The 6,192-nt window shown below is 54.4% G+C and overlaps 1 long non-coding RNA gene across 1 annotated transcript; it reads right to left on the bottom strand.

Annotated features, from left to right (window-relative positions):
* Nucleotides 1-900: 900 nt before the first annotated feature.
* LOC144324472 (uncharacterized) lies at nt 901-5,555 on the bottom strand. Its single transcript, XR_013389981.1, has 3 exons — nt 5,355-5,555; nt 4,833-5,058; nt 901-2,308 (listed from the first exon to the last, which is right to left on the bottom strand). It is a non-coding gene; the product is annotated as an uncharacterized LOC144324472 (long non-coding RNA).
* Nucleotides 5,556-6,192: the final 637 nt, after the last annotated feature.

Here is a 6,192-nt window from a genome sequence, read left to right as displayed (position 1 = left end):
TAAAAATAAAAAGTAATTTCGGTAGAGTGCCATGAATTAATCGGAGGCGTTTGCAGAGGTGGTGTTTGCAACATGTGGATGTCCTTCCTTTCCCCTCTGCCCTACCCTCTTCCTCCCCAGAGACCAAAAACAGAGGGAAGGAAGCCAGGGGAACATTAAACAAAGTCTGCTGCTCTGGATAATGTCTATGAAGAAAACGAGCAGGCTGAGGTTTTATGATTTACACTCACTGCTTCGAGAACCCCGCGAGAGGACACTAGCTGCCATGCGCTGGGCCCTCACTCCACCCCGGGCACTGTTCTAGCGCTCACCACTCCATCCTCATGACCACCCAGGACGTGGGTGCTATGAGCTTCACCCCGATGTTAGAGCTGAGGCACCAGGCCCAGAGATGTCATGTCACTTTGTCCCAAATCATTTGGAAGGACAATGGCCTCAAGTGGGACCAAGCCAGTCAATCAACAAAGGTGATAGGATCATTCCCTTCTTCAAAGCCCTTCCTCTCCACAAAGCCAAGTGTCAATAACAAACACTCGGAGGACGGTCCCCGCAGATGGGACACGGGGAAGCAGTGCTATCATGTGGCCACGAGCCTGAGGTATAAACTGATCAAGGCAGGTGAATTCTATCTTCTGAGAAAAGTAGACCGCCACTCACTTCTAGGTACTCATTTCACTCCTGCCTTTTTCACGGCAACAGTTCTCCTTTCCAGGAAAGCTAAGAAGGAGGCTTTTCATCTAGTTTTTTTTGTTTGTTTGTTTTTTTTGTATATTTTTTTATTGGAGTTCGATTTGCCAACATACAGCATAACACCCAGTGCTCATCCCGTCAAGTGCCCCCCTCGGTGCCCGTCACCCAGTCACCCCGTCCCCCACCCACCTCCCCTTCCACTACCCCTTGTTCATTTCCCGGAGTTAGGAGTCTCTCATGTGCTGTCTCCCTCACTGATTTTTCCCACTCATTTTCTCTCCTTTTCCCTTTAATCCCTTTCACTAATTTTTTATATGCCCCGAATGAATGAGACCATATGTTTGTCCTTCTCTGATTGACTTACTTCACTCAGCATAATACCCTCCAGTTCTATCCACGTCCAAGCAGATGGTGGGTATTTGTCGTTTCTAATGGCTGAGGAATATTCCATCGTGTACATAGACCACATCTTCTTTAGCCAGTCATCTGTGGAGGGGCACCGAGGCTCCTTCCACAGTTCAGCTGTTGTGGACATCGCTGTTGTGAACATCAGGGTGCAGGTGTCTCGGTCGTTCACTGCATCTGGATCTTTGGGGTAAATCCCCAGCAGTGCAATTGCTGGGTCGTAGGGCAGGTCTATTTTTAACTCTTTGAGGAACCTCCACGCAGTTTTCCGGGGTGGCTGCGCCAGTTCACATTCCCACCAACAGGGCCCCGGACCCCAGGGCTTTTCTTCTAGTTAACTGGCTTAGGAAGGCAGGGCCAAAACCTTTCTACCACAAGATCCCAAAGTAGTGGGGAGAATTCTGGACCTGAATCTTTGGAGATGAGCGGCCTCTGGGTGTTTTCATTATTTATAGTCCATTACTGAGTCGCCAGACCTTCACTGAGTGTCTTAATGGGCCAGCAAGGTGCCGGGCAGGGGGGCACACGGTAAAGCGGTGATGGAGTCCCCAGGCCGTGACAGTGCCACGTGGTGCATGCTGCGATGGCACGAGGGGCTTCTGCGGGGGGCCGTGGGGGCACCTGCTCCTTTCTCTGAAATGGGGCTCTGTTTACCTGACTTCAGAAGCAGCAGACACTGGATTTGAATCAGACCCCAGGACTTGTGGATTCCTGGGCACGCTCTCTGACTCGCCATCTGCACGAGCATGCCCTATCCCGCGGCCTTCCCTGGAACCTGGGAACTCCGACCGAGCTCTGCGTTTCTCTGCAGGCTGCTGCAAGCACCAAGTGTATGTGAATGTCTTCCGCAGTGTGAAAGTTGCTGTATTGATACGTTTTCCTATTGCAAACAAGAAATACCGTCGATCCATTCGGCCTTGCTTTCCGGTGGTGGTTGTGTGCGTGTGTTTGGTTGTTGTTGTTTACCATCTTGGTGCGAAGGAACCGGTGTGGCTGGTCCCGACTCGCCTGGCCAGCTGGCTCCAAGTCAGAAAGACACACTCCCTCCTTCTCATGCCTCGCAATCACTTCCAACTCCCTCTTGAGGAATGGGCTGCTTTATTTTTTTGTCAGTTCAAACCACATCCTGCCCATTTCCACCTTCCAGAAGACAGCTCGTGACACTGGTGGTTTTAAGATGCGGCAGGCTTCTTGGTGAGGAGATAGCAGACGCCTTTTCACAGAAGTGAAAATAATTCATCCAGTGGTTAACATGTCAGGTCTGGGCACTGAGTCTACCCCCCACCTCCAACTTGATCCGATTCCCTGATTTGGAGAGTGAATTGCTATTCAGCGTTCTTGCACTATCTTGACTCTGATAGCTTTCTGGCTAAAACTGAGCATGAGGCAGGCGACAGAGGGGCCACCATGAAAAGGCTGCACGCCATCCGTCCAGGGGCCTGAAATGGGTTGATGGCGAAAGCAAAGACCACAGTAGTTGGAAGGAACCTCACTGAGGTTTTAATCACTTTGCAGGTGAGGGAAAGTCCTCATTTTACCACTGAGGAAACTGAGTCCAGGGAGGGTCAGCACTTTGACCAAGGAGACAGAACCAGTTAGAGAGAGAGCTTGGACTAGTACCTGCATCTTGGAGACCCTGGCTTGACGGTCTGAACCCATGCATGCAACTTAAGGATTACTGGCATCACTGAAATTGGTGACTTTGACCCTGTGAATGGGATGGGTCCCAGGACACATCTCACAGCCGAAAGCTGTTGGTTAACAGTGAGGACAGCCACCACCAAATAGTATAAGACGCCTAGGCTCCGGCCACCAGGCAGGCAGGGGCACCAAATGAAATGTTTTTGAAAGAATGTGACACTTGAAGAAAGAGAAAAAGCAGGAGAGGGAGGAGATGCAGAGGCATTATTATTTAAATAATCATTATTAGAAAATCATAATTCATTGGAATCTTTAAACTGATGGAATCATTTTTGTTTTTAAGCCCATGATGGCAGACACTACAATCTTTCTGCTTTTCATGGCGAATCGAGAGAAAGTGATAGATGGTAGAGCCGTGGCCTAAGGCAGCTGAAGGAATGAGACTCGTGCTGCCAGAGGAGTCAAGATTTGGTACCAGCCTGAGTGGGGGGTGATCCGAATGTGCACGAAGTCCAGTGGGTGCACTGGACCTGTCTCTGTGCCTCTTCTGGGAGGGCTTGGAAAGGCAAGGGCAGCCTTGACTGTAGGAAGAGGCATGTTTCAAAGACATCTCCCCCAGAGACTTCTGACCTTGGACAATGTTTATGGCCAGGTCGAGGGCACCCCTTATCTTTCAAGGGTACAAGGAGGTTTGTAAATGGTTGACCTATTAACTCAGCTTGGGTTTTCGGTGGGAAGCCAAGGCCTGAATGACACACTAATGTGGGGGTGTGCACCCGGGGCAGGTCCCAGGGCTACTGTTCATGACAGGCCAGAGCCAGTGAATGTGGGCCTACAGTTCACAGCCTGTGCCACAGCCTCCCTGGAGGTGGAGGGGGGCTGGGTTGGCAGTGGAGCCCGATGCCTGGATAGGGAAAGACCATAAGGTGGAGGGTGCCTTTTGAGCAAAACAGCCAGCACCTGGAAGAGGCCATCCCAGACCTGTCCCAGCTCACGGTGGAAGCTGGATGTGGCCCCGCAGTGGGGTGCTTTCCCCTTGTGGCGGTTTAACTGACAGCCCAGACAAGAGGGCTGGGCTGGGCACAGCTTGTACCGACAACCCCTGTGCCAACTTGGGGGAGGAGATGAGACTTTTCCGACCTCTATGGTCAAAAACGAATTTCCTTTATGGCTGTCCCCTCACCATCTCCTGTATATCCTCTATTTTTAGTTCTCAAGTTGGTTTTAAGTGTGTGTGTGTGTGTGTGTGTGTGTGTAGGACAGTAGATGATTTTCCTTTCACACATTCAAGCCTCAGCCTGGTGTCTGGCTTCCTTTCCTGGTTCAAGCTGTGCTGGGGGCTATGGTTCACAGAGCCAGAGCCGGGCAACCACAGCTCCCAGGGCTACTGCTCACCCTGGGCCAGGGTCAGCCAACCACAGGTCCCAGGGCTACTGTTCATGGCAGGCCAGGGCCAGGCAACCACAGGTCTCAGGGCTACTGCTCACTATGGGCCAGGGCCAGGCAAACACAGGTCCCAGGGCTACTGTTAACCATGAGTTAGGGTCCAGCAACCACAGGTCCCAGGGCTACTGTTCATGACAGGCCAGAGCCAGGCAATCACAGATCCCAGGGCTACTGCTCACCATGGGCCAGGGTCAGCCAACCACAGGTCCCAGGGCTCCTACTCACCATAGGCCAGGGCTGGGCAACGACAGAACCCAGAGCTACTGTTCACCATGGGCCAGGGTCAGTCAACCACAGGTCCCAGGGCTACTGCTCACCATGGGCCAGGGCTGGGCAACCACAGGTCCCAGGGCTGCTGCTCACCCAATCATAGGTCCCAAGGCTACTGTTCATGGCAGGCCAGGGCCGGGCAAACACAGGTCCAGGATACAGGTTCCAGGGGGGACGACCCCAGCCAGGAGGCAAACAGTGAATTCAGCGCGGGGGCACGTCCAGTGCACTCATGGAGCTTTCTGCTCCCTGGAGAAGGCATATCCTCTCTGACAGCCGAGCCCCAGGCTCCTAGCCACCAGTTCTCCAGCATGGCCCTCACCCTGCGCGGAAGCTCTCCCCGCGTTAAAGCCTCCAGCCTTCCCCTCCCAGGAGCTCACCTGCACCCGCCCCGCAGCCCCCGCGCACACTCCGTCCCGAGCCACGGCTCCATTTAGTGCATCTCCATCACCGCCATCCGGTCATCCGAGTGGCGGCAAGTGGGACACCGCTGGAGCTGCGACGCCAGGGAACCGTGCTCCCGAGTGGCTCTGCGGCCCAGGCACCGCAGGTCCTTGTGAAATTCCGGGCGGGGGTAAAGCCCGGCTGGGAGCGCAGTGCTAGGACCTAAGGCTCAAGAAAAAGACAAAGAGTAAGGGGACAAACAGAGGCTCAAATACCGAGACAAGGAAGGCAGCCGACCACCCACAGCTTGCACAGGTGCCACCCCCAGACCTGGGCTCCCTCTACTCAGTCTGTGGCCCTGGAGCCAAGGGACCCCAAGCCAGAGCCCAGGAGAGCCAGCAGCAGACCAGCCGAGGCAGGGGGCTGCCCCCCAGGCCCCCCAGGCCCTCCCCCAGCTGGCGTGGAGGGCAATGCCCGGCTCGGGGGGACCCAGGCCTGCAGCCCCTCTGGGCTCCCACCTGGGTGCCAGCCAATCGCCCGGATTCCTGTTCTGCGCGCGGGTGTTTCGGGGTCGCTGGCGGTCGGGACACTGCCCCCTGGCTGTCCTCCGGGCTCTGCTCTGCATGTGTAATTCCCCAGCACCCCCGCACCCCCGCAATGAGCGTCCTGGGCTGCCCGCCTCTCCCCTCCTGTGTGACCACCGCTTGCTCCCCAAGGATTTGAAACTGTCGTCTGTGACGGAGACAGTAAGTGTCCGCAGTTTATCTGCTGCGCCTGATTCCAGGAATTAAAGAGGGGGAGGAAAGGTCAAGGGAGAGAGTGCTGATAACCAGAGTTCCGTGGTAACCTATAAAAGGATTCCTGGAAACGAGGCTTCGGCCTGGGACTGGTCAAGAAGAACAAAGTCTCCTTCCTTGGTCTCAGTTCCCCTTATCATTCTGGTGCCTTTTTTCTGTTTTGCATTGTTCCTGGCTCCTCTTTGGGCATCGCGCCTCCCCTGCTTCTCCACTCCTGGGGCTGCTCCCGACGCCCACATGGCCCAACGGGGGCTTTCTCACCCGGGCCCGCCCGGGAAACCACGGCTTGCTGTCCCCACGCTGTGGGCAAGTAGATGAACATCTGCTGTGTAAAAAGATCCTCCTGGGGTATGGCCGGGGTTGGGGGGGCGAAGACTCTTCATTTCAAATTAGCTCAGCTGTAATGAAGAGGCGCTGACAGACAGATAAGGAAATCCCTGCTTTTTTTTTTTTTTTTTGTTTAGCCTTCCAGTTTATACTGGGCAGGGTTGTCTGCACCGAGGATAAAGTTAGGAAGGAGGAAGGTGTCACAGGTGGGGATGGGGACTTGGTGTGTGAC

The sequence above is a fragment of the Canis aureus genome, chromosome 1 (genome assembly GCF_053574225.1).
Source record: "Canis aureus isolate CA01 chromosome 1, VMU_Caureus_v.1.0, whole genome shotgun sequence".
NCBI lineage: Eukaryota > Metazoa > Chordata > Mammalia > Carnivora > Canidae > Canis > Canis aureus.
Note: the sequence above shows the minus strand (reverse complement) of the source record. Positions and strands in the feature narration are given on the sequence as shown.